General features: G+C 51.3%; 1 protein-coding gene across 9 annotated transcripts in view; it reads left to right on the forward strand.

Moving 5' to 3' along the window:
- Window positions 1-626: 626 nt before the first annotated feature.
- CAPG (capping actin protein, gelsolin like) overlaps window positions 627-20,984 on the forward strand; it is a 31,370-nt gene continuing 11,012 nt past the window's right edge. Inside the window, exons 1-3 of one of the 9 annotated variants that reach the window (XM_085018803.1) lie at window positions 627-751; window positions 3,670-5,266; window positions 15,780-15,833. The gene's annotated coding sequence lies outside the window, so the exon portion shown is untranslated. Of the gene's footprint in view, window positions 752-3,669; window positions 5,267-5,926; window positions 6,018-14,958; window positions 15,040-15,234; window positions 15,299-15,488; window positions 15,637-15,779; window positions 15,834-17,212; window positions 17,451-17,520; window positions 17,944-20,984 lie in introns of those variants that run through there. The other 8 variants (XM_021087297.2, XM_085018804.1, XM_003124947.5 and 5 more) reach the window with 8 other exon arrangements.

The following is a 20,984-nucleotide window of genomic DNA, read 5'->3' on the forward strand; positions in this document are numbered from 1 at the left end:
AGGCCTGGGGTAGAAACAGGGAAGGGAGGGAGTTCCTGGTGCAGTTCAGGGGTAATGAACCTGACGAGGATCCATGAGGACATGGGTTTGATCCCTGGCCTTGCTCAGTGGGTTAAGGATCTGGCATTGATGAGAGCTGTGGTGTAGGTTGCAGATGCAGCTCGGATATGGCGTTGCTGTGGCTCTGGTGCAGGCCGGCGGCTACAGCTCCCATTCAACCCCCAGCCTGGGAACCTCCATATTCTGCAGGTGTGGCCCTAAAAAGAAAGAGGGAGGGGAGAACTTTTGGACCATGAGTTAGGGCCACGTAGGTGTCAGGGACGAGAAAGGGGAGGGGGGGATGGAGAGCAGGTCCTGTGAGGCGTGAGAGAGAAGGAACGTGTCCTCAGGAGAGTCTCACCTGAGCAGGTGGTCAAATTAGAAGCCTGAGAGGCACCTAGGGAGGGGCCCAAGGCCAACTGAAGGGCCAAGGATGGGTTAAAGTTAATGTCGGGGGGCAAGCTGAGATGCCAGTGGTTGGAGGGAGGGTTGGTGAGCAGAGGGCAATGTTGGGGCTGATTGAGCCTAAGCAGGCAAAGGCCCCTCCTCCTCCTGCCGCTGCCCTCCCAGACCTGCTCGCTCAGCTTATTCTAGTGGCAGCTATGACAGGCGACCAAAGGCTGACAGAGGTTTCTGGCCCTGTCCCTTCCGGGGGTGCACCTATTGCTACAGCTTCAGAGGCTGTGACAGATCTCCCTGCATCACCCTGAAGGTAGGTACGAAGCTTGGTGTGTAGTGTGTGTTTTTCTGGAGGGTAGCACCCTAGCTTTCTATAGATTCTCCAAGGGTTGGGTTGAAGCTGAAAGTTGAGGTTGGCTTTCTCTGGTCTCTTGGGTAAAGTCCACAAGCCGGCACCACCCTGCTCCTCTCTGCCTCTGCTGGGTGGGGGCAGGGGGCTGTGCTTCAGCCCCCTGCACACTGCCTTTCCCTGTTCTGGAACTTCCCTGTTCATCTCAACAGATTTGGTTCAGACACAGTGCTGCTTGTAACACTTGAATGACAACCCCTCTTCCCTGGCTCCTTGAATGGAGACACTTTTCGCTTATTTTTATTTTTATTTTTTTTGGCTTTTTGTTTTTTTAGGGCCACATCCGCAGCATATGGAGGTTCCCAGGCTAGGGGGTCTAATCAGAGTTGCAGCTACTGGCCTACGCCACAGCCACAGCAACGCCAGATTCTTAACCCACTGAGCTAGGCCTCATGGTTCCTAGTTGGAATGGTTTCCGCTACACCACGATGGCAACTCCACTTTTTGCTTTTTGCTGCTTTGTAAGATCAGTCCTACCTACCTCCCCAGCCTCAGCTCTTCCATTTTCCCCACAGACTCACTCACACGAAATTTCTCCCCACGGTTCCACCATGACCAGGCCCCAGGTGGCCCATTCTACACTCTGCTGAGTTAAGGAAATTCCCAAGTTGGGAAAAGTTTAGATCTTTACTGTCCTTACAGAATATGACAGGGAGGGAACTCTTAAATATAGCAAAGCTGGAAAGAAAGAAAAGGAAAGAAAGAAAGAGAGAGAAAGAAAGAAAGAAAGAGAGAGAGAGAGAGAGAGAGAGAGAGGGAGGGAGGGAGGGAGGGAGGGAGGAAGAGAGAGAAAAAGAGAAAGAGAGAGAAAGAAGGAAGGAACAAAAGAAAGAGGGAAAGAAAGAGGAGTTACCTCTGTGGCCAAACGGGATCAGTGGTGTCTCGGAGCACTGGGACATAGGTTCAATCCCCGGCCCAGCACCGTGGGTTAGGGATTTGTTAATGCCACAACCGCAGCTTAGGTCATAACTGTGGCTCAGATCTGATCCCTGGCCTGGGAACGCCATATGCTTCAAGGGTAGACAAAATAAGAAAGAAAGAAAGGATAAAGGACTCTTATGTGGGAGTTCCCATTGTGGCGCATTGGAAACAAATCTGACTAGGAACCATGAGATTGCAGGTTTGATCCCTGGCCTTGGTCAGTGGGTTAAGGATCTGGTGTTGTCGTGAGCTGTGGTGTAGGTCACAGACGCGGCTTGGATCTGGCATTGCTGTGGCTGTGGCCTAGGCCGGTAGCAACAGCTCCAATTAGACCCCTAGCCCAGGAACCTCCATATGCTGCAGGAGAGGCCCTAAAAAGAAAAAAATAAAAGGACTCCTATGTGTATACTTCAAAAATTTTTACCATCCCCCCCAAATCCACTCTGGTCATCTCTGCAACCAGCAATCCTCACAGGCGGTGCAAGCACCCTGTCCTCCCTCCAGACCCCAGCCCTCTCTTTCCACCTCAGCTCTTATCATAGGGCTCACCAGCGCTCCTTTAGCTGTCTTTAAATGTGATGGATTAACCCCCTGCCCAGATTCCACCCTATGGAGAACCCAGCATGTATCCCAGAAGCAGGAAGCCTGGGCGAGGTGGGGGCAGGGTGACTTACAATGGCACCTGGCTTCTTTCTAGTCTCAAACAGGCTCTTTCTTACCTGGGGCTGTGCACTTGCCTTTCTTCTGCTGGAACATTCCAGTCCCCTGCCTCCCTTTTCCTTGGGGCCATAGCTTAAGTGACCCTCGGCAGGGGTCCCAGACCGGGGAAGTTAGTCCCTCTCACGCTCTCCCGGCTTCCACCAAAATGAAATCTGCAGGGACATTTCGGGCTAGACTGTGGCCTCCCACTCAACTGGAAGAGCTCTAAACGGGTAGCCACTGTGTCTGTCCGGTTCACTGCCAAATCTCAAGTGCCCAACCCACAGCCTGGCACATCACAGCCTCTCAAAAAATATTTGCTGTAGCTGCATATTCAAATCTTACTCATTCTTCACCCCCTGCTCAAAGCCCCCACGGACCTGCAAACAGCCTTGGTGTCTCTCCTCTGAAGCGCCCATGGCTCGCTCCCTTCCTGCCACTGGACACCAGCTACCAGCCCCAGCACAGTGTCCTGAGGCCCCTTCCCTGTTTATCCGCTTCTCAAAATGCAAACGGTACCTCTTCTCTGGGCACCTTTGACCCTGCCCTCACCCTACTGGGTCCTTTCCTCTGTTTACCCTAATAAGTAGAGAGGGGGGTGTCTATTCCTCCCCTCATCTCCCAGCGCTCCATCACCCCCAACACCTTAACCCCCCATCCTTGGCCAGATGTAATCTGGTTCTGCTTAGGCTTCCTGCTCTTCCAGCTGGAGAGCAGGCATCTCTCGTTCCCGTTGCTTCCTTGTTCTTTTCTCTCAGGACTGGTAAGCAGAAAGCATATGGAAACCAACCGCACTGGCCTTCCACCTCCCTTTAGGAGGGAGAGACCCATTGCTGCAACTGGCGGATGTGTCTCTGTCCACACATCCTTCCTTGATGGGTGTGGAGGGCCCTGAGATCATCATCCCCACCTTCACCCACAGATAAGCTGAGACTGGAGCGGAAATGGATGCTGGGCCCTGGGCCAAAGCCATCTAATTTTGTAGAGGACCAAAGCCCTCAGTGCACCGCCCCGACCCCCCACCCCTGACGCTATAGGGACCTGAGCAGTTGTTCCACGGGAAAGGGCGACCCCTGGTGGCGAGAAATAACGTGGCGGCCTGTCCCTTATCTCTAGACTCTCTGTCGGGGGGAAGGGGCGTGGCCTGTAGGACGACAGACTTCGGCTCAATTCACTTGTTTGTTTTTTCTTTGTCTTTTTAGGGCCACACCCCTGGGCCTACGGAGGTTTCTAGACTAAGGATCCAATGGGAGCTATAGCTGCCCGCCCACACCGCAGACAGAGCAAGGCCAGATTCCAGCCGCATCTGCAACCTACACCAGGGCTCCTGGCAACGCGGAATCCCACTGAGCAAGGCCAGGGATCAAACCTGCATCGTCATGGATACTAGTCGGATTCATTTCCACTGAGCCACAACAGGAACTCCTTAATCTACTTGTTGACGCAAGGACCTTGCTTTGAAAAATCAGCAGAAATCTGTGAAGTCCTATACAAATGCAAGATTTTTAAAATATGAACAAAATATGGAACTTAAAGATAAATTCAACTCTAATTCCACTAATTTTTATGAAATTTTTATGAAAAACATTTATGTGCCAAGAATATCTCTAACAAAATGGGAATCTTGCAGTGGTGTCAGGATGTGTAACCCATATAGGTACAGGTTTCCCATGAATAGAACATGCATTTTCCAAGGCCCGGAAGGGGAAAAGAACCCCAGTTTTGGTGCACCTCACCCTTAGACACATTCCCTGTAATGACTTAATAACACTGCCCTGTGACTTTTTTTTTTTGTCTTTTTGCCTTTTCTAGGGCTGCTCTCACAGCATATGGAGGTTCCCAGGCCTATGCCAGAGCCACAGCAATGCTGGATCTGAGGCGAGTCTGCGACCTACACCACAGCTCACGGCAACGCCAGATCCTTAACCCACTGAGCAAGGGCAGGGATCGAACCCACAACCTCATGGTTCCTAGTTGGATTCGTTAACCACTGAGCCACGACGGGAACTCCTGCCCTGTGACTTTAACTACACCCTACTGGCTGGATTTTCAGGAAGCAGGGGTAAGCATTCAATGGCTTTGGCATAACACAAGCAAGTCACACAGGCTCTTACTGATTCAAGAGTCTGGTGCTAAGTCGTGGAATGCAAGAGAGAACAGGGATGGGTCAAGTGCTGTCTCCAACTTTTTATGGCACCTATCTCTTGGCTCTAGGGGCAGAGGGGCTACTCAACAAAATGTGGTTGTCTTAATAGAAACACTCGGAAAACCAAGCCTTTGAGAACTTCCCCAGGCATCAGTAACCAGTTAATATGAACCCTACTCTGGTTCCCAAAGGGAATTTGGGTGTTCTACTTTGAATATCCTTTCTGGAGTTCTTTCTAATTGTTCCAAGATGAAATGGACTATTACTTGAAAGCAGCTGGTTTCTACCTGACCACAGAATAAAATCTCGCTGACATTAATTACAGGGTCATGGCTATACCTTCATAAACTAGGTATTTTTTCTACCCACCTTGATGATTAGGGATATGACAGTATACGGCCAGAGCAGAACATATAAAAGATGAAAATGGGGTTGGAGACAGAAAGTCCAATGTGCAGCTGGCCATGTGGTGTCACTGCTCCTGATACAGGTGTAACCTGAATCCTCACTTGGGAGCCAGAAATCAGCTGAGAAGAGGCCTCAGGAGAGAGCCTGCCCTGGCCCTGGAGGGTGGATGAAGTGGGGCCTCAGCACCGCTTATCCCACCAAGCAGGCTGGACCCTTGAGTTCCTGACCAGCACTGAGGGGTTTGGGTAAGTCCTTTCTGCGGTGTCTCAGTGGATCCTTAGGCAACCTGGGAAGTTAGTTCTGACGCTTGACGCTGACATGTGAGCAGAGCACTTTGAGAGAGAGCAAATTGAATGAGAGTGCCCTCGTTATTACTTCCTGGCAGCTCCTCAGCCCTATCTGGCTCTGCCATATACAATGATACCTGGGCGCAAGGAGCGGTCAGACACCGTGGACCGAACATTCGGACCTACACCGGAAGACCCTGGCTTTCCCTGGGCTTCTTCAGGAGACCTGCAGGCTGCACAGAGACCTAACAAGTTGAGTCCTGCCTCAGGGTGGGGGCTGCTCCTCCCTTTAGGAAAAGAGAGTTCCTTGCAGACGATGGGGAAAAGGGTCAAGGAGGCACCCTCTGCGTCCCTCCAAGCGTCTGGCCCGAGCCCCCACTTGCCATCCCCCTTCCCTGGCAGCCCCAGCAGGGTCGGGAGGGCGGGGCGGAGCTCAGGATCGCGGAGTAGGGCGCGGGCTGGCGACCCCACGGTTGAGCCCTGCGTGAGGAGGCTGGGAGCTGTATCACGGGGAGAGAGGCCCCTAATTTCCCAGGGCAGGTGAGACCCCGCCCAGTTCTGGGGATCCCACCCCTCCAGAGGTTCCCTTCCGGTCAGGAGCTCCACCCTCCCCGAGGCTCCGCCCCGCAGCCTGCTGCCTGCTGGGATTTGTAGTTCGTGGTGACGGGACTAAAACGGTCAGCGTGTCTGTCTCTGGATCGCAGAGTGTGTATGTGCGCGTGTGCGTGTCTGTCTGTCTATCTGTCTCTCGCAGGGATCGCAGAGTGCCAGTGTGTGTCTCGCAGGGATCCTGTAGGCTGCCGCTCTGGAGGCCCCGCCCCGCGATCCACGCCTGCTGGGATTTGTAGTTCGAGATGGGGTTGGGGCTTGGGTGGGATCTTGGGGTGTCATCCTTATTCCTGCTTTTCCCTGCGAGCCCTGGATCTGTCTGAACAGTGGGCCTGGCGCGGGGTCGCATCTCCGGCCTAGCTCCCGCTGGCCCTTCTCGCAGGCCGGACGCCCCCCAGGACGTGTCTGCCGGCTCCTGCAGGACCAGAGGCTAGATGCTCAAACTGAGAGGCTCGAACAAGGACGCACTCTGACAGGGGTGGAAGGGAGGGAGAGAAAGCCAGAGAGAGGAGTTGGCCTGGGAGGCGCAGCCCAGGCTTGGTGGGTGAGGCTGGGTTAGGTGACTGCCCAGAGCTCTTTCAGTTCTTGAGTTTGTGATCATAGTTGTCTCAAAGGGATAACCACACCCCTTCAGGACTGGCTAGACATCTTAGAGCTAATTAATGACCCTACGGGATTGACAGATAAAATTTTTATTTGCCAGATTTAGCAAACTTACAGAAGGAGCCCTTACAGAGAGAGAGGAAGGCTCTTGTAACCAAGAAAACCAAGAAATGGGGGCATCTCCATAGGTTTGCTTTGAGGATCAAGTACAGGGTGCTTTTTTGCAGGGGAGGGAAGTGTAAACTATAAAGCCCAGGGCATGGGTGAGGTGTTATCATCCACGGGATATGAACTCTGGGGCACTGGGGAAAGGGCACTGGGCCTTCGGGAGCTCTGCTTTAAAGGGGAAGATGCACTTTCTGTAGTTAGGTAAGATGTCCCCACAAGGAGAAGTTGGGTAATAGGTACATGGAACTTCTCTATACAATTTTTTTTTTTTTTTTTTTTTGTCTATTATCTTTTCAGGGCTGCAGCCCCAGCATATGGAGGTTCCCAGCCTAGGGATCCAATCTGAACTGTAGCTGCTGGCCTATGCCACAGCCACAGCAACACGGGATCCAAGCCATGTCTGTGACCTACACCATAGCTCACGGCAGTGCCAGATCCCCAACCCACTGAGATAGGCCAGGAATGGAACTTGTATCCTCATGGATACTAGTCGGGTTCATTAACCACTGAGCCACGACAGGAACTCCTCCATACAATTTTTTAATTTATTTTAATTTTTTTGTCTTTTTGTCCTTTTTAGGGCAGCATTGGTGGCATGTGGAGATTCCCAGGCTAGGGGTCTAATTGGAGCTGTAGCTGCCAGCTTATGCTGGAGCCACAGCAACGCCAGATCTGAGCCGAGTCTGTGACCTACACCACAGCTCATGGCAACACTGGATCCTTAACCCACTGAGCGAGGCCAGGGATCAAACTGGCAACCCCATGGTTCCTAGTCGGATTTGTTTCCACTGCGCCACAATGGGAACTCCCTACAATTTTTTTAAAGTGGGGTGCAAATGAGTCAAGGCTAGCCTTGCCACTCAAAGGTTCCAAAGCCCTTTTCTGTTTGTTGACAACTTTATTGAGTGTACAATTCAGTGTTTTCTAGTATTTTCAGAGTTGTGAAACCATCACCACAATCTAACTTTAGAACGTTTTCATCACCCCCAAAAGAAACCTGTACTGATTAGCAGTCACCCCCTAAAATCCCCATCCCCTCTGACCATAGGCGACAACTAATTGACTTCCTGATCTTATAGATTTGCCTATTCTGAACATTTCTTTCTTCTTCTTTTTTTTTTTTTTCCCACACCAATGGCCTGGGTCTGAAGTGCTTGGTCCAGGGACTGACCCCAAGCCACAGCTGCAGGCTATGCCCCAGCTGCAGCAACACCAGATCCTTAACCCATTGTGCCACAGTGGGAACTCCTGGACATTTCCTGTAAATGAAATCATATAATTTGTGGTATTTTTTTGTGACCGGCTTCTTTCACTTAGCATGATGTTTTAAAAATTCAGATTGTAGCACATATCAGTACTCTGCACATTTTTTGTTTTTGTTTCTCAGGCTGCACACGCAGCATATGGAGGTTCCCAGGCTAGGGGTCCAATCAGAGCTGCAGCTGCCAGCCTATGCCACAGCCAGAGCAATGCCAGATCTGAGCCGCTTCTGCGACGTACACCACAGCTCACAGCAACACCAGATCCTTAAACCAATGAGTAAGGCCAGGGATCGAACTTGCAACCTCATGGTTCCTAATGGGATTCGTTTCCGCTGCGCAAGGATGGGAACTCATACTCTGTACAATTTTTGTAATGTCTTGGGAGTCTAATTATTTTGAAATAAAACTTTTTTTCCCCCCAAAGTACAGTATCTAGAGAATGAGCAGAGGCAGCCCCTTATGTGTGAAGGACTCAGAAGTATTATTAGCATTTGGTGCTGAGAGCAGGATGGGCCTTGGTGGAGGAGGAGGGAGAGCAGGGCCTGGGAGAGGAGGGGCTCCTGTCTCAGCCCAGCTGCACCTCAGGAGGCCCTGTGCAGTCTTGGCTGGGAGCAGAGGCATGGGGTCCTACTACCTGGCTCTGCCATTTCCTAAGGGTGTCCTGGAGCCAGTTACTCTGACCCCACTTTGCCTGCATTTCCTCATCTGTAAAATGAGAGTAAAGTGAGGATCTACTTTATTATATTTTTTTGGTATCAATAGATTATTTATTTATTTTTATTCTTTTTTTGAGATTCAATGATTTTTATGTTTTTCCATTATAGTTGATTTACAGTGTTCTGTCAGTTTTCTACTGTACAGCAGAGTGACCCATTTACACATATATCTGTCATTTTTTTTTCTCACATTATCCTCCATCAATTCTCCATCACAAGTGACTAGATATAGTTCCCAGTGCTATACAGCAGGATCTCATTGCTTATCCATTCCAAATGCAATAGTTTGCATCTACTAACCCCAGACTCCCAGTCCATCCCACTCCCTCCCCCACCCCTTGGAACCACAAGTCTGTTCTCCAAGTCCATGATTTTCTTTTCGTGGAAAGGTTCATTTGTGCTGTATATTAGATTCCAGATATAAGTGATATCATATGGTAATTGTCTTTCTCTTTCTGACTTACTTCACTTGAGTCTCTAGTTCCATCCATGCTGCTGCAAATAGCATTACTTTGTTCTTTTTTATGGCTCAGTAGTATTCCATTGTGTATATATACCACATCTTCTTAATCCATTCATCTTTTGATGGACATTTAGGTTGTTTCCATGTCTTGGCTATTGTGAATAGTTCTGCAATGAACATATGAGTGCATGTACCTTTTTCAAAGAAAGTTTTGTCTGGATATATGCTCAAGAGTAGGATATCTGAGTCGTAAGGTAGTTCTATACTTAGTTTTCTGAAGTGCCTCCATACTGTTTTCCATAGTGTTTATACCAATTTACATTCCCACCAACAGTGTAGGAGGGTACATTTTCCCCACACCCTTTCCAGCATTTGTTATTTGTTGACTTGTTAGTGATGGCCATTCTGACAGGCGTGAGGTGGTATCTCATAGTAGGTTTTTGTTTTGGGGGGTGGTCTTTTTTTAATTTTAGGGCCATACCTGTGGCATAAGGAAGTTCCCAGGCCAGGGATCCAATCATAGCTGTAGCTGCTGGCCTATGCCATAGCCACAGCAATGCCAGATCCAAGACACATCTGTGACCTACACCACAGCTCATGGCAACGCCAGATCCTCAATCCACTGAGCCAGGCGAGGGATTGAACCTGCATCCTCATGGGTGCTAGTTGGATTCATTTCTGCTGAGGTCATGGTGGGAATTCCCTTTCATAATAGTATCAATTTGCACTTCTCTAATAAATAGTGATGTTGAGCATTTTTTCATGTGCTTGTTGGCAGAGGATCTACTTTAGACAAAGGTAAAAGGGAGGATTAGGTGAGAAAATCATATGAAAGACAGTACCTGGCATACGACGCCAACACTCAAAAGTGTTAGCTCTTATCATGACCTTACAATGGTGCTGAGAACCCGGTGTGACCCTGGCCTTGAAAGGGTAAACTTGTCCTCTCATGTCCTCCTTGGGGCCAGCCTCTGCTGCCCCAATCACTCAGTGCCCTCCCCACCACCACAATGCTCCATTTGAGCTTCTCCTGGACTGATTGTTCATGCTCTATTAAACAGTCCCATTTTCCCAACAGGTCACCAAGGAATTCCCAGGTGTCACCGTCCAGGACACCTCTGAGCACCCAGAAATGACTGAAAGGAAACTTCTTTTTTGGCCATGCCTGTGGCATGTGGAAATTTCCAGGCCAGGGATCATCGAACCCATGCCACAGCTGCCACCTGAGCCACAGCATTGACAATGTCAGTTCCTTAACCCGCTGCACCACCAAAGAATTCCAAAACCAAACTTTCTAATTGTGAGCTTTATTCAGAAAATATGGCCATCCTTGGAGTTCCCTAATGGCCTAGCAGTTAAGGATTCTGCACTGTCACTGCTGTAGCTCTGGTTACAGCTGTGGCACAGGTTCGATCCCTGGCCTGGGAACTTCCACATGCCTCAGGTGCAGCCAAAAAATTCAAACAAGCAAACAAACAAAAAAACCAAAGAGACAGAAAATATGGCTATCCAGACTCCTGGATATTCCTCAGAGCAGCTGAAATGATCTAGAAAAATTCACTATAGGTCATACTTAAAGGCTAGCAGCATCCTGAGTCAATGCTTTCAAAAGAATGTTTTTGGGACTCTGTGATATGGGAATATTTAGAACCCTGTCAGCACCCCCCGGGCCAAGGAAATGCAGCAGCTCAGGCTGACGTGCCCCTTTGGATGGGAGTCAGAGGAACCAGAAGGGACTCCTTGTTTAGTGCCTGCCATTTACAAGTGGCAAACAGTTCTCATTATGCCTCAGTGGGTTAAGAACCTGACATAGTGTCCATGAGGATGTGGGTTCGATCCCTGGCCTCTTTTAGTGGGTTAAGGATCTGGCATTGCCACAAGCTGCTGTGTAAGTCACAGGTGTAGCTCGAATCCCATGCAGCTGTGGCTGTGGCCTGCAACTCCAATTCAACCTATAGCCCAGGAATTTCCATATGTTGCAGGTGTGGCCCTAAAAAGAAAAAAGAAAAAAAAACAAAAAACAAAAAAACCTCTATACAGATGGGAAACAGGTTGAGACGGCCTTATGGCAGAGGAGTTAGAAACCAGGTTGGGACGGAGTTCCCGTCGTGGCGCAGTGGTTAACGAATCCGACTAGGAACCATGAGGTTGCGGGTTCGGTCCCTGCCCTTGCTCAGTAGGTTAATGATCCAGCGTTGCCGTGAGCTGTGGTGTAGGTTGCAGATGTGGCTCGGATCCTGAGTTGCTGTGGCTCTGGCGTAGGCCAGTGGCTACAGCTCCGTTTCGACCCCTAGCCTGGGAACCTCCATATGCTGCGGGAGCGGCCGAAAGAAATAGCAAAAAGACAAAAAAGAAACCAGGTTGGGAACTTAGGGAGAATCATTTGCAATTTCAGGAAATTCTTGGCCCTGGAAATCAGCCCATAGCTTGGTTCCATGGAAAGCAGGCCATTTGGGTAGTCCCAGACCTTGGCCAGAGCTCAGAAGTCAGTCTCTGATGCCTCCCTCTCCTGGTTTCTTTCAGTCAGATATTGTCTTAGCAGTAGGAGTTTATTGGGAGTGTCTGTTGTGCCTCAGAGGTCATGAACCCAACTAGTGTCTGTGAGGATGCAGGTTCAATCCCTGGGTTAAGGATCTGGTGTTGCCGTGAGCTGTGGTGTAAGTCACAGATGCAGCTTGGATCTGGCGTTGCAGCCCTTAAAAAAAAAAAGAAGTAGGAACTTATTAATAATAATGACAATGGCACCCTGTATGTGTCTAAACCTTCATTCTTTTTTTTTTCTTTTCTTTTTTTTTTTAGGGCCACACCCGAGGCATATGGAAATTCCCAGGCCAGGGGTCAAATCGGAGCTGGAGCTGCTGGTCTACACCAGAGCCACAGCAACATGAGATCTGAGACACATCTGTGACCTACACCACAGCTCACGGCAATGTTGGATCCCCAACCCACTGAGCAAGGCCAGGGATCGAACCCACATACTCATGGATACCAGTGGGGTTTGTTTCTACCTCATCACAACAGGAACTCCTTAGACCTTCATTCTTTTCAAAGAGCCTTCCATAGGTCATCTCATTGGATCCTCACAACCCCTCAAGGTAGGAGGGCTGGGGTAATTGTCCTCACTTCACATGTAGTTGGTTCAGAAGGTTCAAGTGACTTTCCCAAGGTGACAGAGGCTAGACAGTACTAGAATTTGAGGATTTTTCTTTCGTGTGTGTGTGTGTGTGTGTGTGTGTGTGTGTGTGTGTGTGTGTGTCTTTTGTCTATCGAGGGCATCTGAAGCATATGGAGGTTCCCAGGCTGGAGGTCGAAACGGACCTGTAGCCGCTGGCCTACACCACAGCCACAGCAAGGTGGGATCTGAGCCATGTCTGTGACCTACGCCATAGCTCACGGCAATGCTGGATCCTTAACCCACTGAGCAAGACCAAAGATTGAACCCGCAATCTCATGGTTCTTAGTCAGATTCGTTAACCACTGAGCCACGACGGGAACTCCTCTAATTTGTTAATTCATTCAGTTAAAAACATTTTTTTTTCCCAGCTGCGCTGGAGGACCATGGAAATTTCTGGGTCAGGGACCAAATCCGAGCTGCAACTACAGCCTACCCCACAGCTGTGGCAGCACCAGATCCCTAACTCACTGAAAGAGGCCAAGTATGGAATACGAATCCTTACTAGACTACGTCAGGTCCTTAACCTCCCGAGTCACAATGGAAACTACTTTTTTTTCTTTTTTTTAACGTCTATGACCTACTGGGTGCTCTGCTGGGTGCTGGAGTCACAAGGATGACCTGATATGGTCCTTGGGCTGTAGGATCTACCATGTGATGGGAAAGGCACACGTGTAAAATAAGTAGTGGCGAGGGAACTTTCTGGGGTGGTGGCAGTGTTTTATATCTTGGCAGTGATGTGGGTTATATGGGTGTTTGCATATGTCGAAACTCATGGAAATGTACATTTACGATTTGTGCATTTCATTGTAAATTTCACCCTTAAAATGCAGAAAATGGGAATGCTCTGGGAGGGCTATGCCTAGCGGGTCTTGGAGGAGCTCAGCTGTCCAGATGTGGACCAGGGGCTGACTAGGCTGCCAATGAATACAGTTCTATCTTTGCTCCTGGGGTGTGGCTGAAAAGTTTTCCCATGGAGTCTGTACACCCAGATAGTGCCATGGTGTGATGCCCAGAGCATCTGGAGAGGACCAGGGAGGGAGTCTGGGATTACAGCATGGTCTGGAGAAGGGCTATTTAGGCTGAGTCTTTAGGTAAGCAGTTGGTCAGAGGAGGATGGACAGGTAGAGGGAGGGTAGTTTTTTTCTTTTCTTTTCTTTCTTTAATTTTTTTTTTTTTTTTTTTGTCTTTTTGCCATTTCTTGGACTGCTCCCTCGGCATATGGAGGTTCCCAGGCTAGGGGTCTAATTGGAGCTGTAGCCACCAGCCTACGCCAGAGCCACAGCAGTGTGGGATCCGAGCTGCGTCTGTGACCTACATCACAGCTCATGGCAATGCCAGATCCTCAACCCACTGAGCAAGGGCAGGTATCGAACCCACAACCTCATGGTTCCTAGTCGGATTCGTTAACCACTGCGCCGCGACGGGAACCCCCCCAAAATAAAATTTTTTTTTTAAATTTTTTATGGCCACACCTACGTCATATGGAAGTTGCCCAGCCAGGGGTAAAATTGGAACTGCAGCTGCCAGTCTACATACATGTACACAGCCAGATCCAAGCCGCACCTATGAGCTACACCTCAGCTTGCCACAAGGCTGGATCCTTAACCCACTGAGCAAGGCCAGGGATTGGACTTGCATTGTCAAAGAGACAGTGTGTACTTCTTAACCTGCTGAGCCACACCAGGCACTCCAAAGAGGGTGGTTTCTAAGCTTCCTCCGGCGTGGAGTGTGGTCACCCAGTGTCGCCCAGTTGGAAAGGGGGGAAGTTCAGGCTTTGAATTGCTTCCCTTACCCCAGACCCCATGAGTGGGCCTCAGAGAAAGTCATGCTTGTTGGAATGTTCCAAGCTCATTCCCAAGGAAAAATAAAAAAGTCCTCTTCCCATTGTGACAGGGGGCCATGACCTAATTCTGATGCCTCTTGTTGCCTCACTTCTTGCTGGGGTCTGCCTGCTGCGCCTGGCTCTCTCCATGCAGAAGCCAAGTTGGGGTATGCACCGTTTGCTGGCCCCCTGACTTCCAGAAGGCCTAGCCTGCGTGCAGACACTGGCCCCTTTTCCTCTGAATAAAGAGGATAAGGGTGAGGTGCTGCAGCTCTAGCACTGACTGAAGCCAAACCAGCCTGGATCAGGATCCTGGTTCTGCCACTGAACTGGCAGTGTGACTCTGGCCAAGTTGCCTACCCTTTCTGAGCCTCCCGGAGACTTCTTCATCTATCAAATAGTACAATGAGGACAGCTGAGAGGACTGAAAAAGATTATGTTTAAAGGACCCAGTACCTGGCAAGAAGTCGAAAAACAGTAGCTGTTACAGCCTGATCGAGGTCAAGGATCTTAACAACTGAATGGGCTGTGAACACTGCCTTGCTTTTAGTTTTCTGCAAAGGACGGTTGTTAGTTCCCCCAAGGCGGGCCCCAATTCTAGGTCCCCTTCGGTCCCCCAGGCTTCCCTGGAGGGACTGTTGCCAGGGGTGGACTTAGCAGCGCCCCCAACCGGCTCAGGCCGGCCCGGCCCCGCCCCTCCCTCTGACTCACTAGGGGCGGCTTCTAGCCGCTCACGTCGGGGGGAGGGGGGAGGGGAGGGAGAGATGGGAAAGGAAGGGGAGGGGGAGGAGGGAAGGGGGGAGGAGGGAGGGGGGAGAGAAGAGAGGAGGGGGGAGAGAAGGGGAGGGGAGGAAAGGGTGGCAGACACTGTGGCAGACACTGTGGTCCAAGTAACACAGCGGAGCGTAGGCAGGTAAGTAGCACTTGGGGTCTGATCACCCGGTACCCGGGAGCCCCTTGTAGGGGTCCGAGGGGCTCGGTTGGTCCCAGGCAGCCTCCTCAGGGCGCCCAGCTTTCTCCTCCCCAGTTAGGGGCGCACTCTTGTGTCTCCCGGTTTCCCGCAAGGAGGGGCCGGCGCGTGGGGGCGGGTCCTTGCTGAAGAAATGCTTTCTTTTACTGAACTTGGGACAAACTGAGCATTCCTGCTGGGGAGACTGGAGAGAGAGGAAAATGTGCGTCTGATAGAAAACAAGTTTGAGAGTCTGGTTACCAGATTGAGACTCCTGAAAGCTTTCAAGTGACCAGCTCTTTTGTTTCACTGTTAATTTGCAGATTTCTTACCCCCGCCCCGTCCCGCCTGTGGTGACGGGGCCACCTTTTTAGTTAGACGAGGCTCCAGTGTGGAGAGAGAGCAGTGATTCGTTCATTTTGGTCACTGCAGAGTCTGAGCCTAAGAGCCTCCCCGGTTCTGCTTGGGGGTGGGGCGAGGAGGGGTGATCTGCGGTTTTAACTTTTCATCTCTCTGCTAAACCCTGAGCTGGGGGAGAGGGCAGGGGCATTGATTCCCGAGGTACTGGGCATATGTACTGGGATTTGGTGGTAAATTCTGTGTTAGAAAGTGAAAGTCATCTAGGTTTACTGAGAAGCTCTTATTGCTCATTAATTATATCACCTCATTTAATCTTAACGTTCATCTTCATGCCTATTTTACAGATAGGGCACAAGGAGGCTCCAGCAAGTTGTCACTTGCCAGAGGAAGCGCAGCTAGTAAGTAGCCAAACTGTCTCTTTCCATTTTTCCAGATTATCTGCCAGCCTCTGGTTTTCATGGGATCACTCAGGCGCCAGCTAGAGTTTAATTTATCTTGTTCTGGTCCAGAATTTTTTTTTTTTTGTCTTTTTGCTATTTGTTTGGGCCGCTCCCAGGGCATATGGAGGTCCCCAGGCTAGGAACTGTAGCCCCCGGCCTACGCCAGAGTCACAGCAACGCAGGATCCAAGCCGAGTCTGCGACCTAACACCACAGCTCACGGCAACGCCGGATCGTTAACCCACTGAGCAAGAGCAGAGACCGAACCCGCAACCTCATGGTTCCTAGTCGGATTCGTTAACCACTGCGCCACGACGGGAACTCCCAGAAATTTTTTTTTCTTTTTTAGGGTGGCACCTGTGGCATATGGAAGTTCCTAGGCTAGGGGTCAAATTGGATCTGTAGCTGCCAGCCTACACCACAGCAACGCAGGATCCAAGCTACATCTGCCACCTACACCACAGCTCAAGGCAACACCAGGTCCCTGACCCAACCCACATCCTCATGGATACTAGTCGTTTCCGCTGAGCCAGGAGGGGAACCCCTGGTCCAGAAATTTTAACGCAGGGGATTGATTTACTTCCACTGCCCTTCTCCCCCCCTCCCCCCCCCCACCGCCAGGTGTGGCCTGGACCCTGAGGGCTGAGCCTTATCTCTAACTAGCCTGTTGACCAGCCGTGGGCAAGGCCAGGTCTGTGTTCAGGGAAGGTGGTCCAGGGTCCTGGGCTGGGGGCCCCCTCACTTTCTGCTGGAGCACACAGACCATGCTGCGTCCTCTGGCAAGGGTTCAGGAGGAAATGGAAGCTTCCTTTGCTCTGCTCCCTGCTCCCTGTGTGATCAACGGCAAGTCACTTGTGCTCTCAGGGCCTCGTCCTCCTCCTCCTTGTCCAGAAAGCCAGGGAACCAGTGGGACCAGGCTAGCTTTAGAGCCTCAGGGCCTTACGATGAGGTGGAGGCAAGATGGCCCTGGAGTGAACCAGAACCAGGTTCATTTTTGTCACTGTCCTGCAGAGCACCCAGGACCAAGATGGTGTGACAGTCACGTTCCGGCGAATGCGAAGCTGAGCAAGGATAGGTTTGAGAGGCATGCAGCATGCAGGACACAGCAAAGAATTTTTAACTGGTCTCAGCCACTCCCTGGGCACTGAGCTTTAACCAAAAAGAAAAAAAAAAAAAAAAAAAAAAGAAAGAAAGAAGAAAAAGAAAAATCAAATGTGTGCATTCAGGGCAAGGAGACAGGACAAGTCAGGGAGGTGGAAAAAGTGGTGCAGAGGCAGTGACCCCACCCAGGAAATCTGACTAACCCAGTATCTGTCGAGGCTGGGCAGATGTGCCCACATGGCTGGTGAGTGTGGAATGCAAGCAGTCTCAGCTCTCCTGTGGTTTTTCTTGCAGGTTCCAGACTCAGAGCTGCTAGCCTTGGCCTGAGGCCACTGCAAGGGGGCTGAGGGGGGAAGGGGGGGCCTCTAAGGAGCCAGCCTAGCCTCACTGCCTGCCTGCCAGCCCGCAGTGTTGCTCTCCTCTGTCCGGAGCCTGCCCACCGTCCAGCATAGGCACCCTTTTCCCGTCGGAGGAGGTGGGCTTGGCACAAGCTGCCGGGGGTGGGGCCGATGGGTGGGGCTGCTCTGGAGGAAGCGGAGGGAGTTGAGAAGCTGGGGTGGGGCAGGCTGGGAGGAAGCGGAGCCCGAGAAGCAGAAGCGGGAGCTGCACGGAAAGGTGAAAGTGGAGGGTGGCTGAGGGAGGGTGGCTGAGGGAGGCCCGGCTGTGGGTCAGGCTGGCCGAGACCCTCTGAGGTGGATAGGTGAGGGCTGGCTGCCAGGGGTCGGCATCAGATGTTTCTGGAAGCCGCTTGTCCAGGATTGGTGTGTTCTGCCCGCTGCCCTGTCCAGTCCGATAATCCAGTCCGATACATTATCGGACTGGCTGCCGGGATATGGGTGGGGTGGGCTCACCATACTGATAAGAAACTTCTGAGCCAAGGCTTGTCCCTGCTTGTGAAGAGGTGGTGTCCTGACAGAGGCCACCACACGGAGTGACTGGACTCCTAAAGGCCCTCGGCCAGCCCAGAGGTACATTCAGATTTGAGGATACCTGTTCCTAAGACAGGACAGTGGTGTGATGGTGGACAGGTGGGCTGGAGTGGTTGGGAGGGTAGGGCAGACCTGGCATTTGAATTCCAACTATGTGGCACAGTCCATTATTTTGCAAATTCAACGAGGCCCCAGTGGGGAGTTCCCATTGTGGCTCAACAGTAACGAACCCGACCAGTACCAGTATCCATGAGGACGCAGGTTCAATCCCTGGCCTCACTCAGTGTTAAGAATTCAGCATTGCTGTAAACTGTGGCAGCTCAGATCTGGCGTTGCTGTGGCTGAGTTGTGGGCCAGCGGCTGCAGCTCTGATTTGACCCCTAGCCTGGGAACTTCCATATGCCGCAGGTATGGCCCTAAAAAAGCAAAAGGAAAAAAAAGATCCCAGCGGGGGTCTGGCCAGGTGCCTGGGGGAGGGTGGGGGAGGGAGGCGAAGGTGGAGTAGGAGTCCTGCTTGGTTTCAGGCGAAGGAGCGCTGGACCTCTGGACCCAGGTTCTGGGGATGTCCAGGTTTCAAGCTGGGAGGAGGTGGAGTCATTTCCAGAGCTGACACTCAGCCCCCTATTCTTCCCTGGGAAGAGAGGTAGGGGCTGTTGTATTTCACACTTAAGGGCAGACAGGGACTGCAAGGTGAAGGGACCTGTTGTGAATCAGTGGAATCAGTGGGGTCTGAGGAGGGCAATGATACCATGTGGCCTAAAAGATATGCAGAACCAACCTCCATCTCCCTCTGCAGGGTATCCTCAAAGGCTGGCTGCTTCTTTTTTTCTTTTGGCTGCACCCGAGGCATGAAGAAGTTCCCCGGCCAGGATGGAACTTGAGCCACAGCAGGGACAACGCTGGATCCTTAACCGCTAGGCCCCTGGGGATCTCCACTGGCTCCTTCTTAAGTCAGGACAACCAGCAGGGCACACAACTGCCCCCCCCAGTCCCCCAGCCCCTGCTTTCTGCCTTCAGGGCTGCTCCAGCCTGTTGAACCCCTGTGCCATCTCTTGGGCTCCATCTGGTCTAGTAATTGGAGACCAGTAAGTCCAATTAATCAGACATAGTCTCTGAGCACCTGCAGGGTGCCTGGCACAGTGTGAGCTTCCAGCTAGGTCCAAAGAGGCAAAAGGCGGTTCCTGCCCCAAACGCCCTTATAGTCTAGTCGGGGAGATGCCCAGGCAGGCCCATAACTCAGCACGCTGTGGCAGAGTGGCCAAAAGTAAAGGCTTTAACCTAAGAGGTATAGAAGCAGCTGCCTTGTGAGGTGGTAAGTTCCCCATCACCGGAGGTATTCAAGAAGATGATGGTGAGGGATGTATAGAAGGGACTTCTGTGCTGTGCGTGAATGGGTATATATTGGGATGCGGATGTGGAGTAGGATTAGCTGAGTATTAAGGCCCCTTCTGATGCTGATGTCTGTGATTCTGTGACAGTCCCCATCTAAGGGAAGTTTGTCTACAGTCCCTCAGATGTGATGCTTCCGGTTCACTACCCTTATCAGCTAGACCAGTGAGACTTACACGGGTTGTTCTTCATGTCTGTGCCCCTCCCCCTTCATTCTGCCCACTGCCGGGCTCCCAGCATAGACCTTGAAGAGACCCTGTCATGGGCTGCTTGAGGAATGCAGGAGTACTGGGGGTGTCTCCTGTCAGGCCGTGCTCTAAGACAGCCTGTGAGCAGGAACAGAAGAAGGGTCTGCTCCCAGGTGACGGGGCTGGGAGAACTCCCAGAGCGCTGAGGCCACTGAAAGTCCTGGAAGGTTCCTGGGACAGCTGCGGCTTGAAATGAGCCTGGAGGGGTAGTGGGGCTTTGATGGATGTGAGGGTAGAGGTGAGCATCGAGGAAGCCTAAGGAGCTGTGGGCTTGGGCAGAGGGGCTGGAGGGAGAGGAGGAGTGACAGGTCAGATGTCAGGTGGGTGCTCCCCTGGGAGAGCCTGACGCAGAAGGCTGGGGGCCAGCGTTAGAATCACCTGGAACTTCTCCAGCATTGATATCCAGGCTCCACCCTGGAGAGTGGTTTTAACTGGTCTGGTATGTGGCCTGGGCATTGAGATTTTTTTTTTTTTTTTTTGAGGTCCCCCAGTGACTCTAATGTGCAGGCAGGGAGCTCCTGTCACGGCTCAGCAGGTTAAGAACCTGACTAGGATCCATGAGGATGCGGGTTCCATTTCTGGCCTCGCACAGTGGGTTAAGGATCCAGCATTGCCACCAGCTGCAGTGTAGGTCGCAGACGTGGCTTGGATCCGGTGTGGTCCTAAAAAGACCAAAAACAATAATAATAATATGGAGGCAGGTGTGAGATGCTGTCCTGGACAGAGTTACCTGGCAGCAAGAAAACCACCTGGAACATAGTTCAAAATGCAGATGCGGAATCCAATGTGGAATCCAAATCGCCAGGCATGGGTCTTTAGTTTTTATAAGATCCCAAGGCAATGCTAACAGGCAGCCAGGCTGGAGAGCCAGAGAGATGAGGGACGGGCAGCCATCCCCTCTCACCAAAACACTGCAGTGGCTCTCGCCCCACCTGTATCTATTGTGGGCTGCTGCCTGAGCCCTGAGGTCAGTAACGCAGAACAAAAAGCAGACAGCTGACCATCCGCTCTCTTGCTCACACCACCTCTGTCCCTGAGCTCTCCCCACTGGCTTGGGCTTGGGGGTGGCCACCTCACCACTTGAGGCCTGAGTCACAGGCTGAGTCTTCTGTTGCAGGGGATGTGGGCACAGCATGTGACTCTCTGGGGGATGGCCAGCTATTAAACGTTCCCCTCCCTGCCTCCCCCCATTGGGGAAGTGTGATTCCAAAAAACGCCTTCAGCTCTGTTGTGAATTAGGAAGGGGAGGGAAAGTCAGACTTCACATGGGATTTGATACCCATGACCACTGCTCCTGTTTCTCCCTGTTTCCTACTCAGACTCACACCTTTTGTTCTCCCATCTACCCCTCAAAGGTTGCTCTTTGCCCTTCCTGCTTCCTCAGCCCCCAATAGTCTCCTGATGGTGCCAGTTTGCCTTTTTTTTTATTATTATTATTTTGTC

Source organism: Sus scrofa, chromosome 3 (genome assembly GCF_054392235.1).
Source record: "Sus scrofa isolate SSC_HxYL_T2T_F1_AM1 chromosome 3, Sscrofa_HxYL_maternal_Yorkshire_Landrace_v2.0, whole genome shotgun sequence".
Classification (NCBI taxonomy): Eukaryota; Metazoa; Chordata; class Mammalia; order Artiodactyla; family Suidae; genus Sus; species Sus scrofa.